The following is a 15572-nucleotide window of genomic DNA, read 5'->3' on the forward strand; positions in this document are numbered from 1 at the left end:
ACCTCAGTTTCCTTATCTGCAAAATAGTGATAATAACAGTGATGTCAAGAAGATTTAAATAGATGGTTGTCAGATATTCAAAATAATCGCTGGTCCTAATAAGGGCTCAAATCTCAAATTTTATGAGTCCTTATTACTAAATCTTTATCCGAACTAAATGAAATGGTACATAATAACTAGTTATTATTAAATGAGATGGTTCTGGGCACCTGGGTGGCTCAGTTGGTTAAATGTCTGCCTTCAGGTCAGGTCATGATCCCAGGGTCCTAGGATAGAGTTCCACAAGGGCTTCCCTGCTCAGCAGGGAGTCTGCTTCTCCCTCTCCCTCTGGCTGCCATTTTCCCTGCTCATACCCTACCCTCTCTCTCTGTGTGTCAAGTAAATAAGTAAAATCTTTTAAAATTTTTTAAAAATGAGATGGTTTTATTATTAATAAATCGTGGGAGGTAAAAGAGTTTCTTATCTTAACCCAGGGGAATTGTTCCAATGCTTTGACATTAGTTCAGTAAATGAGTTTCAAAACCCAGAACTGAGTTATAGCTTTGGGGTCTGCCTATCCCAAGGATATTTCTTTCTTCTTTTCTAGGGATAGATTTAACGGAGCTTAAAGGAGAATATTCTGGGAGAACAGTGAGGGGAATATCAAGGACCTGCTTTCACCGGCCCTTTGTAATCCACTAGGTCTGCTCATGTTACTCTCCTTTTCTTCCCATGGTGTATTTTAAACCTGCCCTGAGTAACATGACCTGGAAAAAGAGCACAGTAACAAGGAATGAGGACTGACACAGTGACTACAGCTCAGTGATAATGTCTGCAAGTCACCTAAACTCAAAGCAGATGCAGAGAGATTTGTTTTGTTGGAGGATTTACGGATATGAAAATTCTGAAGATTGCTGCTGAAGAGTTAAGTGAAATACCAGTTGTTTTTTGGTTTTGGTGTGTTTTTTAAGTGAAGATGGGTGGTATGAGCCCTCTTAATTGTAAACTGGCAAGATAAACCAGGATGCCTAGGTAACCACTAGATAAGACCTTATCAGGAAATGAAGTAATATAACAATCCAGCAGAGCTTTAAGCATAGCAAGGCTAAATCCTGATGGCTTAAAAAGGACAAAGCCTACTGAACTAATTAATTAACTTTTATGATGGTGTCAGGCCATTAGTGACAATGAGGAAACACTGGATTTCATGTATTTGGACTTTGGTAAAATGTGATTCTTTCTTCTTGTAAACATGTTAGGACCATAAGGTCTAGAATCTGGTATTATGCAGTAGAGAAAATCATACAATAAAGAGAAAATTGACTGGATATCTTGTCCAAATGGTTTGCAGTACCACAGCTGATGAAATGTGCCAAATGGGACTACTGAAGCATCAGTCCCAGGGATTTTCAATCTATGACAAGTATGAGATATTAAAAAAAAAAAAACAACTAATAGTTTCTACCTACTCTTACAACTTTGGGTCAGTGTCCAGAAATAATAGTAGTCAAACCAAATTACACCTTCTTGACCCAAAGCCATATGTCTGAAATAAACATATGAGAGGTGACCGATACACAGAAAGCAAATGGAAAGAAAATTAAAAGTTAGGTTGGGGGGAGAAGGAGAAGAGGCAGAATGGGAGAAAAATCCAATTAATATAAAGTGTCCTAGCTACCCATAAAAGAAATTTAAAACATATGTATTAGGGGCACCTGGGTTGCTCAGTGGGTTAAGCCTCTGCCTTCGGCCCAGGTCATAATCTCAGGGTCCTGGGATCGAGTCCTGCATTGGGCTTTCTGCTCAGCGGCGAGCCTGCTTCCCCCACTCTGCCTGCCTCTCTGCCTACTTGTGATCTCTCTCTCTCTGTCAAATAAATAAGTAAAATCTTAAAAAAAGTATGTATTATATAGATACAAATTGATTATTTTAATATAATTGTATTTTGTGTTGATCATAAAATAATAAACATTAAAACAGGACACATGTTAAGTCATACAAAATCAAAATTATTAAGGGTTGAAAAGAAGGGTCAGAAATTAAGAAACAAAGAAATATTCCTCTAAATAAAAACTGAGTGGAAAAGGAAATTTAAAATACATTAACAATATTTGGGAAATAATTGATATGAAAACAATATATACAAGATGGGCTGCTGCCAAATCAGAACTTATACTTGTGGGTTAATTTATGACTGTTTTGTCGTCAAAATAGGAAAAGTTAGTAAGCACTGTGTTTATAATTTTAAAACAACCTAGGGGGGCATCTGGGTGGCTTAGCTGGTTCAGAAACCGACTCCTGAATTCAGCTCAGGTCCTGGTCTCAGGGTCATGAGTTTGAGCCCAGAGTTGGGCTCCACATTGGGCATGGAGCCTACTTAAATAAATAAATAAATAAAATTAAAACACCCTAGGGAAGGAAAGGGGGGGGCACGATGGGACCTATAAAATCAATCTCTTTTTGAACTCAGCCAACGCTACCTTAGTTATAATAGAATATAAAAATGTATGGACACCTTGGTGGCTAAGTCAATTAAGAGTGTGACTCTTTCTTTTTAAATTATTTTATTTTATTTTTTAGATTTTATTTAATCATTTGACAGAGAGAGAGATAGTGAAAGAGAGAGCACAAGCAGGGGGAGCGGCAGGCAGAGGGAGTGGGAGAAGCAGGCTCTCTGCTGAGAGATGTGGGGCTTGATCCCAAGAACCTGAGATCATGACCTGAGCTGAAGGCATCCACTTAATTGACTAAGCCACCCAGGATCCCATTAAATTTTCTTATTAGAGATTTCATTTATTCACTTGAGAGAGAGAGAAAGAGTGAAAGAGCACGAGTTGGAGGGAGGGGCAGAAGGAGAGGGAAAAGCAGGCTCCCGACTGAACAGGGAGCCCAACATGGGGTTTGATGCCAGGACCTTGGGATCATGGCCTGAGCTGAGGCCACACTTAACCTATTGAGTCACCCAGGTGTCTCTAGTGTCCAACTCTTGATTTTGGATCAGGTCCATGATCTCAGGGTCGTGAAATTCTGCCCTGCATCAGACTCCGTGTTGGGTATAAAACCTGCTTAAGTTTTTCTCTCTCGGCGCACCTGGGTGGCTTAGTCATTAAGCGGCTGCCTTCAGCCCAGGTCATGGTCCTGAAGTCCTGGAATCAAGTTCTGCATCAGGCTTCCTGCTCTGCTGGAAGCCTGCTTCTCCCTCTCCCACTCCCCCCTGCTTGTGTTCCCTCTCTTTGTGTCTCTGTCAAATAAATAAATAAAATCTAAAAAAAAAGATTCTCTCTCTCTCTCTTCCTCTGCTCCTCCCTGCTTCACCCCACCCCCCACAGCTCACACATGCTCTCTCTCCCATGCTGTCTCTCAAAAAAAAAAAAAAAAAAAAGTAAATGGGGGGCGCCTGGGTGGCTCAGTGGATTAAGCCGCTGCCTTCGGCTCGGGTCATGATCTCAGGGTCCTGGGATCGAGCCCCGCATCGGGTTCTCTGCTCCGCAGGGAGCCTGCTTCCTCCTCTCTCTCTGCCTGCCTCTCTGCCTACTTGTGATCTCTCTCTCTCTGTCAAATAAATAAATAAAAAAAATCTTTAAAAAAAAAAAAAAAGTAAATGGGATCTATACACCTCCAATAACTAATGTGGAAGAAAAAATATTTTTTAAAAGGTTATATTGACAATTGCAGCAAAAAGAATAAATTACCTAGAAATAAAGATGTGCAAGGATTTTATTCCTATAGTACATACTAAATTTTAAAAAACTATAAAATATTAATATATAAAGAAAAAAATCCTGTATTGTTTTCTGCTCAGCAATAATTATCAGTAACATTAGTATCAGATGATTTGATTAAAATTATTTAATCAAAATGGCAATTGGCCAAGACATATTCCCAGCAATTTTAATTTTCTTTTTTTTATTAACATATAATGTATTATTTCCTCCAGGGGTACAGGTCTGCGAATCACCAGGCTTACACACTTCACAGCACTCACCATAGCACATACCCTCCCAAATGTCCATAACCCAACCACCTTCTCCATACCCACCCCCCCAAACCCCCCCCACTGCCCCGCAACTCTCAGTTTGTTTTGTGAGATTAAGAGTCTCTTATGGTTTATCTCCCTCCCGATCCCATCTTGTTTCATTTTCTTCCTTCCCTATCCCTCAAAGAAAGTTTAATTTTCAAACATGATGTCCCATTTAACAATTTGTCAGAATTTTTTTTCCTTTTTTTTTTTAATTTAAAGACTTTGACAGACAGAGATCACATGTAGGCAGAGAGGCAGGCAGAGAGAGAGGACGGGAAGCAGGCCCACTGCTGAGCAGAGAGCCAGATGTGGGGCTAAATCCTCTGGGATCATGACCTGAGCCGAAGTCAGAGGCTTTAAACCACTGAGCCACCCAGGCGCCCCTATTTATATTATTTTTATTTATTGTTTAAACCATGGTGATTTAGGAAACTATATGTTAACTGCAATAAAACCCAGTCTATTCTGAATGATAGTTGTGACTTAAAAAGTTTTCAGATTATTGCACCAAAATGACTAAGGTTTAGGAAGTATTTAAATGGCTTTTGAGACTTCATGGCACAATATAAAATCTAAATATGAATCAAATTCTTTGTATTGGGGGAGCTAGTCAAAATTTTACAATGATTTAAAATGTCTTTTGGAATGTCTGAAATGGAAACACAATTAAGACCCTTTTATGAAGCAGATAAAATGAAATTGGTTGTCAAACAATATCATTGTGTTGAATTCTGCCAAGTAACTGGTAGAATTTACATGAGAAATGTTCCTTTGAATTCCATTTGAAATTCTAAAGCCAAAAGTAAAAATGATTCTGACCATTATGGGTTAGGCTATATAATTTAGTTATTAATAATAGGCCCTTTACCAAAATTCTCAAATCCTAAAAGCTCTAAAAACCAAAAGTTCTTTTTGACATTTGCCACAGACTAATTAACAATGCAGAGCTAAACTGAAATCAAATTACTTACTGTCCTCATTCATTCCACTTTGTGTGAATTCATAAGTTTAAATCAGGTATATTCATTTCTTTGCTTATAGGTAGATTCCCAGACTCTGCTGGAAATGTTATACAAATTTGCTGTATGCTCTGATTTACCTTTCTAAAATCTGAAAAATTCTGAGTTCCAAAACACATCAAACCTCATGGGTTTTTGATAAAGGGTATGGGCTTGTAATATTTAAGGTTTTTTCCTAATGTATAGTCTGTACCAGACTACTCCAAATGCTTTATTTACTTTAACTTAACTCATCTCACAATACTTAGAAGAAGAAAGGTACAGTGGTTATTTCTATTTTACAGGTGGGGAAACTGACACAGAGAAAGGTGAAATAATTCACAAAGCTAGTAAGGAGTGAAACCTAGATTCCTAACACTGCTACAGTCAGACAGCCGGCTCTTGAATCTGAGGTCAAGGCTTGCTTAGCAGGGAGGTAAAATAAAGCTAGTTTAATGACTATTCATACTTAGTTTTCTCATTGTAAAATGAGAATTATATTACTAATTAGCTCATCAGATTATTACCTCGATTAAATAAGCCATGTAAATTGTTTAACACAATGGCATATAGTATCTACTCAATATGTTTGCTATTGTTAACAGGGTTAGTCAGTTTATGTCAACCTGAAATACTTATCACAATGCGGACCTTGAAATACTAAAAGGCAACGAAGATTTTGCATCAGTAAAAAGAAAATATCTGGGGTGCCTGGGTGGCTCGGTCAGCTGTGTCTGCCCTGGGCTCAGGTCATGATCTCAGGGTCCTGGGATAGAGCCCTGAGTCAGGCTCCCTCCTCAGCAGGGAGTCTGCTTCTCCCTCTACCTCTGCCCCTTCCTCCCTCCTCCCATTCATGCCTGCTCATGCTCTCTCTCTCTCTCAAATAAATAAGTAAATAAATAATATCTCTTTTAAAAAAGAAAGAAAATATCTATCTGGAGTACATAGGACTGTGTTTATAACTTGAAAAAAATAATATATCCAAACGAAACCCATTTTTTTCTTGTGCTGTGGTTTACGTAACACAGTGACACGAGTAGGTAATCAATAAATGTTTCTTGAATGAACAGTGTTGCAAAGTTATAAAGAGGCAACCACATGCTTCAAACTGTGAAATGTTGATTCTGAGTCCATACAAGATGCATATCACTGAAAGCCTTGGTTGATAATGGAAGATAATAAAATGTTAATGAGTTCATTGACTTCCCATAAACAAACAATAGAGTCCACAGTACATATTTCATTAGGGTTGTGCTGAAGAATATCTTACCATGCTTACCTGGCAAGATGTGCAATAAAAAGCAAAAGGAACAGACCTTTCCTTCCCATTCTAAATCCCTCAGGCCACAAACTGGCTGACAGAGGGGAAGGGAGACACTCTGGTGAGCTGAACCCTGACCTTAGCAGGTCAAACTTAGTTGAACTTTAAGTAACTGAATACCACTGGAAAACTCTGGGATCTGACTGAGATGTTAGTAAGAGATGAATCAGGGGATTTTGATAGAAGAGTTGAAGTCATTTAAAAAAATATAAGTTTTATGTTTATGCCATACTGAGGGGAGACTGCTTATTAATCTAGTTATTATATATTTTTCTGGTAAAGGGGCTTTGAAAACCTTTCAGAGCCCTTAAAGAATTTAAGAGCCCATAAGATACTTCAGAATAACTCATAATACATATGAATCACGTGATACCAACATTCTTAACAAATAACTTGTATACCAAAACAGTTACATTATTTATTTCACTTAATTTTATCATGCTAGAATGTCACTTGTGAGTTGTGATTAATAATTTTTCATAAAAGGAGTGGGACACCTAAAACATGTCCTTCCTTTGGTTTGTACCTCCCAAAATTCCTACTCATATTTCAAGATCAGTACAGACTAGTAAAATGAAAAGGCACAGGTGTCTGGATGTTTCAGTCAGTAGAGCATAAGACTCTTGATCTTGGATTGTGAGTTGAGCTCTATCTACATTGGGTGTAGAGCTTACTGAAAAATAACACTTTAAAAAAATTAAAATAAAATGAAAAGGCAACCTTTGGAAGGGTAGAAAATACTTGCAAACTATGTATCTTATAGAGGTTTAATATCCAAAGAGCAGATAGGTCAATGCTTGGGAGGAGGGGGGATGGGAAAGAATAAGTGAAGATGGTCAAAGACCACAAACTTCTAGTTTTAAGATGAACAAGTTCTGGAGATCTTATGAATAGCAAGTTGACTATAACTAACAGTACTGTATTATATACTTGAAAATTGCTAAAAGTAAATCTTGAAATTTCTTATTACACAAAAAAGTAACTTTATGAGGTGATGTGTGTTAATTAACCTTATGTATGTTAACTAGCCTTCTCTCATGATATATACCTACACTGAATCATCACATTGTGCACCTTAAACTTACATAATATTATATGTCAATTTATATCTCAATAAAGCTATGAAAAAAGAAAAGAAACTGTTTGGAACTAGATAGAGATGGTCATTGCATAACATTGTGAATGGGCTAAATATCACTGAATTGTTCAGTTTTAAATGGTTACTTTTGTTATGTCAATTTCATTTTATGAAAACAGAAAGTAAAACACCAGTAGAAATGTCGTCTTTAGTAAAGTCACAGATAATATACTTCCATTTCATCTTATGCGATAATTATCTGTCCATGTTTCTTTTCCCCTAACTGGATGCATGCTCTATAAAGATAGAAAGTACGTTTATCTGTTTTTGTATCCCCTACCTAGCACAATGCCTACCACATAGCAGGCACTTAGAAAATCACTAAGTTAAAAAGTAAGTTGTAATTGTGATAGAAATAATCTACAAGAGGCATTTTTAAACAAAATTTTAATATTGGTGGCAAATTTAAATTTTAATATTGGTGGCAAAATAGTACCCAATTATATGTCCTGTACTGTTTCCATTTTAGACCTATGACAAATGAAAACATCTTTTCTAGATGAGAAAATAAACTGTGTTCTATGGTTAAAAAGATTGGAGGAATAAACAAATTAACTTGGTTTTAAATGTAAAAAAAAAACAAAAAACCTTCCTTATGTATTTCTTATCAAGAAAGTTGAAGTTAAGTTTCCGATGGCTAGCACATTTTGGAAAAGTCATTGATGTTCTTGAGCATGACATGCTCAAGGTGCCAGGTTATTCAGACCTTTCTCATAAGATTACAGGAGATTTACCTGACGGAGCTGATAATTGACTTCATTTCTCACCAATTGCTGACACCAATATACCTGTTAAAATTATGGAAAACATCTAACTTTTGTTGGTTTTTTAAAGATCACTTTGTTTACTTCAGGCTGTGACGAATTTATTACCATGAAGTCAGTGAAACAGTTCTAAGAGATCTTAATTTCCCAGTAACGTGAGAGCGAGTTTGGTGGTGGAATATGACCTGAGGCTTGCAATTCTACACGATTGCTTAACTTCTTCAAGTAACTCATTAACTATTTGTACTGTGAATAGAAAATGCATGATGATTTTGAAGTAACTAGACAAATAAATGTTTATGGAAATAGGAAATTCTTCATAATTTTATGCTCTCAGAGGGCTCTACTGCTTGTGAGTTGTCTTTCATTCACTGGGATATTCCCTCAAATATTTCCTTTGTATGTAACTATTACAGCCTCAAATGTGGTGTGGTTAGGGTTGTAAAGCCTTTATTTGAACTTTGTTTTGTGATTCATTTCTCATAACAATGGAACTTTCAATTTGGCACATACCTAAATATGTGCTTGGAAATATTCTTCAAAGAAATAAACATAGTGATGCAGTGATGAATGAAAAAAAAAAAATTCTAGTAAGAAGCAAAGTTAATATTGTTTAGTTTAGGATCTTATACATGATGGTGTACCTTTAAAGTAACATTGGTTTTAATATGGCTATTTTCTCCGCTTTACAAGTCTGGCTACAGATCTCCTATCTGTTGACTTAGATAAATTGTCTAATGTAGACATAAAATTTCCTCAAACAAAGGTGGAATATTTTCATCTTTTGTTTCCTGACAAAGAAAGGAACCTGACTAATTATTTTACAATTTGAGAGTATTTGAGCAGCTCCTGGGTGGCTCAGTGGGTTAAGGTCTCTGCCTTCGGCTCGGGTCATGGTCCCAAGGTCCTGGAATGGAGCCCTGCATTGGGCTCTCTGTTCGGTGGGGGGCCTGCTTTCTCCCCTCTCTCTGCCTGCCTCTCTGCCTACTTGTGATCTCTGTCTGTCAAATAAATAAATAAAATCTTAAAAAAAAAAAAAGATTATTTGAACTGAACTGCAATTAAAGAATCTTCTTTGTTTCTGATACATAACTGTTTTCCACACATGGATGAGTATCTCAATGGAAGAAAGTAATAATTCCACTGAACTGAGTTAAAATCAGACCCTTATAGGATTGTTAGTAATTTATAATGCCATTAAAATAAAGACAAAAGAATAAGTACTCTTAGTGAGGATGTGGATAAATATAACCAGAAAATCTAGGCTGATTATATGTGTGCCTCCTGGGAACTAAAGTAATAGTTCAGGTACTAGTACACAACTAACGTTTATTGAACATGATTCTATGCCAGCCAGCGCTCTGCACATTTTATGAACATCACTGATCTTCACAAGCACTCTGAGAGAGAGAGCCATGATGAGGTACATAGCTCTCTTCAAGGAGAGAAAAACTTTTTACTAAAACTTTGCAATATTAGGCAACTGAATCTATTCTTAAAAGATATTTCCAATTCTTTTTTTTTTTTTTTGAACCATATTTTAATTTATTGGCATTGTCAATCTAGGACAAGACAAGGATGTTTTTTCCATGCAGGGAGACAGTTTTCCACCTGTCGTAACACGGACCCACACATCTTCACCTTGGAACATGCAGCATTTCAAGCTTTACCCAGGGTAGATTACTCTTTTTTCAGTTTCACAATTTTTATGGTGCTGCCAGAAGTCTTCTCAGCATTTGCTTTGAACTCGGCCTTCAGTGCATCCCTCACTGCTTTTGCACAGGTCTGGGAGTACCGGATGTAGCTGAGTCCAGCCTGTCACCAGTAGGCCACCATGATGTCGCGAGGGTGTTGTCACAAAGTCAGACAGGCAAAGAGCACAAGCAGAGGGAAAAGCAGGCTCCCCGCTGAGCAAGGAACCCCTGGTGGGGCTTGATTCTACAACGACGCTGGGATCATTACCTGAACTAGCCAGGCATCCCTCCAGTTATTTTCAGTTGTAGTTTTTGTAGAACCTGCTTTTAGGCAACAGGTTTGAGCAATGGATGTTTGAGCAGGGCCTAAGGGCCCACAGGGACTGCCAAGCTGAATGCAAATAAGCTCATTAAGTAACTTACCTCAAAATAGCCATAGTCCCTAACTAGCTAATGTAACTACTTACAACCAAGCACAGTTGCCAGAAAAGGGAAAATTACAAACATCCCCATACTTCCTCACTCTGCCCTATAACTGGGGCGCCTCACCACCGTCTTGTGGCAACAGTCTCTCCTTTGCTGTCCTGCCTGCCAATTGTTTGTGGTGTAGTTGATAAACTTCTATGTTCTTCATTCTGCATTTGGTGAAGACTTCCACCGACCGTGCCGCCAGCCCCCAGCCGATCAGAGCACCCCACAGTTTTATAAATGATGTGTAATGTTGCATCTGAAATCCGGCTGTCAGCTCAGGAAAAGAATGATGAAGAGCATGGTTGAGAAGAAGAGAAGTTTGAGCAGGTTAATGAAACATTTCCAAATGCTGTTGCTTATGGAAAAGTTAATGTCACTGTAGCTCTGTGGCCCAGGGAAGAGAAAACTTCTATAGCTATCTTTAGATATTTGAAGGGCATTTTGTACAAAACAGATCAGATCTTATTTTTGTGTTGCTCTGAGGCACAAACAAGTTAAATGAGATGGGAAAGGTGAAGGGAGAGTGTGTGAATGAATGGGGACCCTTTGCATGACTGAAAGCACTCAAGATTAACATGGAGGGGACAGTTTGTTTTTATTCTTTTCTTTTAAAAGATTTTATTCATTTGAGAGAAAGAGAGAGAGAGACAATGAGAGAGAGCATGAGCTGGGGGAGAGGCAGAGGGAAAGGGAGAGGCAGACTCCCTGCTAAGCAGGGAGTCCAATGTGGGGTTCCATCCCAGGACCCAGAACCTGAGCTGAAGGCAGATGCTCAACCATCTGAGCTACCTGGGCACCCCTATTTGTGTTCTTTTAAAATGTATTTCAAAATATAAAACAACTTTACCAAAAAATGGGAGGAGAGGAAGGAAAGAAAGGAAGGGAAGGAAGGAGGGAGGACTGAAGGGAGGAAAGGAGAGATAAACATAGGGACAATCTATCAAAGATTACTTTAAGAAGTAAATGCAAAGCAATGTTAAGATGTAAGCCAGGACACAGGTGTACAAAAACACCTGGATCCAGGAGTTCCAGACAGCCCAGGTTCAGCCACTCGCTGCTCACAAAATCCAAAGGCACAGACAAGCAGTGGTGCAACAGGAAAGGAATTTATTTCAGTGAGTCCAACACCAGGAAGACACCAGGAAGACAATGTCTCAGACTGTCTCTACAAAGTTCTGAAATACTTCGAGGTTTGTATACGGAAAATGTGGAACAAAAGTTGGTGGGTACAAGAAGTTGGGCAGTTAAAGGTCAGGTCATCGCTGTCACAGATGGGGTCTTGCTGGCTCAGGGCAGGCCTTAAAAGGGGACTCTTGTCCACAAGGTATTTTGCCAAAATTAAGAGATTGGCTGGTAAGAAGAACTTATTAGAAAGTTCGAGGGAGATGTGAAGGGAAGTAGTTGAAGACCTCTTTCAAAACTCATAGTCATTCCTTTTTTTTTTTTTTTTTTAAAGATTTTATTTGACAGAGAGAGAGAGAGCATAAGCAGGGAGAGCTTCAGGCAGAGGGAGAGGGAGAAGCAGACTCCCATTGAGTAAGGAGTTCAATGCAGGACATGGATCCTAAGACATGGAGATCATGACCTGAGCTGAAGGCTGTTGCTTAACCAACTGAGCCACCCAGGCACACTTGTAGTCATTGTTTTCTGACAATAGAAAGGTACCCAATCTTACTATTTGGCAAGCATAACAAAAATCAGAAAAATGATCACATAAAAAAAGACACTAAGAGGGACACCTGGGTGGCGCAGGTCACGATCCCCAGGTCATTGGGTTGAGCCCCATGTTGGGCTCCATGCTGCACTCTGGGCATGGAGCCACCTACGATTTTCTCCCTCCCTAAAAAAAAAAGGCAAGAAAGAAAGAAAAAGAAAAGACAAGAAAGTAGGGACTTTCTTTGACCGAACAAGTCTTTTCATAATCTGAGAGAATCTCCAAAGAAGATAAGCTGGGTACAGTAAATGTAGCATGAAAGAAAGAAGAGCGGCAAGCAGTGGGAAAAACAGAAAAACAGAAGTGGAAGTTCTAAAGCAAGAAGAGCTTGGTTCATGGGTGGCTTAGTCAGTTAAATGTCTGCCTTGGACTCGGGTCATGATCCCAGGATCCTAGGAACCAGCCCAAGTTGGGTTTTCTGCTCAGTGGAGAGTCTGCTGCTCCCTCTCCTTCCTGCTCTTATTTTCCTCCCTGCTGGTGCTCTCTCTGTCTCTCTCTCTATCAAATAAATAAATAAAATATTTAAGAAAAATTGTTTTGTTTCATACCAAACAAAACAAAACAAAACAACAACAACAACAAAAAACCCAAAACCCTAAAAGTTGGTGTTTATGGCTGGAAAGTAGTGAAGTAAAAGTAGTGCAAGAAGTGTTTGGAGGTGCAGGCAAAGCCAAAGTATATAGGCCAAAAGTGGTTTTTAAGTGGAATGGAAAGAAACTGAACTCCTTTCAATAGGCAAGTGACGGGATCTAGTGTGGTTTGAGAAAGAGTCATCCACCATACACACAGAAGCACTGGGGGCCGGGCAGAAGTAGGAAGACCAATCAGAAAACTGTAGCAGGAGTCCTTCCTCCCTGTAAGCGATCTGACTGTCCTTGTGGTGGCCCAGGGGAAAGAGGCAGATGATGACATTTGCTTGGAGCCCAACAACAGAGCATCTTCATTTGGAGCCAATAAACATTTATTGAGAGTTTACTGTGTAACAGGCCCTGTGTTAGGTAATAGGGACTCAACAGTGAACAAAAGTGACACAAACCCATATTAGTGCAGAGAATAGAACCATGAATACCCACACAAGTCCCCGTATGGTGTGCTGGGAGGTGAAAAGATGAAGAAACAAAGCAGAGAAAGGAATAGTGAGTAGCTGATGGACTGCCATTTTTAAATGCTACAGTTATTTTTGTATAATTTGTGATCTTTGACTTTGGATATTTACAAAGACATTTTGAGGAAAAAAGAACAAAGTGGGTATAAAAGCAGAGTTAACAGAGCTGAAGAGGCATAAGGGGTCACCAGGGGTTCTATAGTCCTCCATGGAGTCAGTACTGAAGACTCCCCCACCCCCCAAATCAATAGGCCCAGCTTCCTGCCTCTGGGTCATATTGCCAATATCAGTGGTCACATCAGTGCTCATCAAGATAAGTGTACTCTTAATTCCCTTCACTTCTTTCACTCATTCCCTCACCCACCTCTGTGCAGGGCATGGAGTCTGCTTAAGATTCTTTCTCTCCCTTTCCCTCTGCCCCTCCCCGCTTGTGTTCACTCTCTCAAACAAAAAAAGACAGTAAGCCACTAAGCAATAAAATACGTGGGAACTGCCATCTTCCAGTAACTCGCAAAATAACCAACACAGAAGGAAAGAGGAGCCCCCCACCCCCCATTTCCTAGGCCTTTTAGAAAACATGGAGTGGTTCCTTTGGCCACGTATATGCAAATCTACAAGAAAGGTGACATTGTGAACATCAAGGGAATGGGCACTGTTCAGAAAGGAAACCCACGCATGTTACTGTGGCAAAGCTGGAAGACTCTACAGTGTTTCCCAGCATGCTGTTGGCATTGTTGTAAACAAACAAGGGTAGGACTGTTGCCAAGAGGATTAATGCATATTAAGTACTCAAAGAGCAAAGATAGCTGCCTGCAAGGTATGAAGGAAAATGATCAGAAAAAGAAGGACGCAAAAGAGAAAGGTACTTGGGTTCAATGGAAGCTCCAGCCTGTTCTGCCCAGAGAAAAAAACTTGTGAGAACCAATGGAAGGGAGCCTGAGCTCCTGGAATCCATTCCCTATTAACTCACAGCATGATAAGTATAAAAAACAAACAAAAAACCCTCAAGACAGTTAAAAAAAAAAAAGAAAAAGAAAGAGAAAGAAAAAAGAAAAAAAGTGGCAATATAAAACATTTATAACTTTCATCCTATAATTTCTGTGCATCTATCCTAGTGAAATATTTAAAACAAGAAAGAAACCATGATTACAAATATATTCATAACAAGGGTTTGAAAGTAATAGAAGAATGGAAATAATATAAATCCAATAATAGAACAATGTTACATTAACTACAATATATGCACTTGGTAGTAGCTTAAGCTATTAGTGAAGGATTGTCGGAAGAAAGGCAAGCAGGGACAAGGGGCCCCCATTCTAAGAGGAAAACTACCCTTAAAAGGAAAAGAGCCCATCTGTTATTCTAGGCTCTTTACTCAGTGCCCAGCTTTGAGACATCCTATTGGGGGGACTTACAACTTGAATGTGACAGAAAGGAAGGGAATGGTCTTGATCTTCCTAACCCAGGCGCAAGGGTCAGTTCAATAGCCAATGGTATATTTAAACAAAGAGCTTGATCTGGTGGCCTGTGCCTGGGGCAGCGGTAGCCACTGTCCACTTGATTCCTGAGGCTACAAAATACCACACTGGAAGGAGCCCTCTACCCTTTCCCACAAGACTGGTAGAGGAGAAATACCTGATTAGGTGTGACAGGAACATGAAGGGTTAATCAGATTATAACAGCCCACACCAAAGAGCCTATAAAACCCCCTAGATTTAAACACCAAACTGGCAACCCCCTGGCATCCCCTCCTTCTATAGGATCTTTGTACTATAAGATTTGCTTTGTTGCCCACCCTCTTCATCTGGTCTACCTCTTCATTCTTCAGTGTAACCAAGAACAGAGAATGCTAAAGAAAAAGAAATCCTGCAACACAATCATCCAAAAGGTGTTTTCAAATAATATGTACCAGCATAGAAAAATATTTGTTGATAAATGGAAACATTCTCAGAGATGTGTAGTTCAAATAGCCAAAATGTTTTTAAAGGAATTCTAATAATTTACTTGCCTCTCCTCTAAAGTTGTTAATAAACTCAATTCATGAACCCCACCAGCACTTCCCACATTTCTTTTTCTTTCCTTTCGATTTTCTGTAACACCATGTTATTCTGGAGCCACTTCTGGAGAGTATTTTGCAATATTCTCTTCCCCTTTTTCTCAGCTGCTTTCCTTTTCTCTCTCTCACCTCTGTTTTATTTTTTTTTTTTTTTTTAAGATTTTACTTATTTACTTGACGGGGGGGGGGGGGGGTGGGTAGAGAGCAAGCACAAGCAGGGAGAGCAGCAGACAGAGAAGCAGGTTCCCAGATGAACAGGGAGCCCAATGTGGGACCCCAGGACCCTGGGATTATGACCTGAGCCAAAGGCA

At 39.1% G+C, this 15572-nt stretch overlaps 1 pseudogene; it reads right to left on the reverse strand.

Annotated features, from left to right (window-relative positions):
* Positions 1-9736: 9736 nt before the first annotated feature.
* On the reverse strand, positions 9737-10057 carry LOC123947250 (annotated as a pseudogene).
* Between the last annotated feature and the right edge of the window lie 5515 nt (positions 10058-15572).

The sequence above is a fragment of the Meles meles genome, chromosome 7, assembly GCF_922984935.1.
Source record: "Meles meles chromosome 7, mMelMel3.1 paternal haplotype, whole genome shotgun sequence".
In the NCBI taxonomy this organism is placed as follows: domain Eukaryota; kingdom Metazoa; phylum Chordata; class Mammalia; order Carnivora; family Mustelidae; genus Meles; species Meles meles.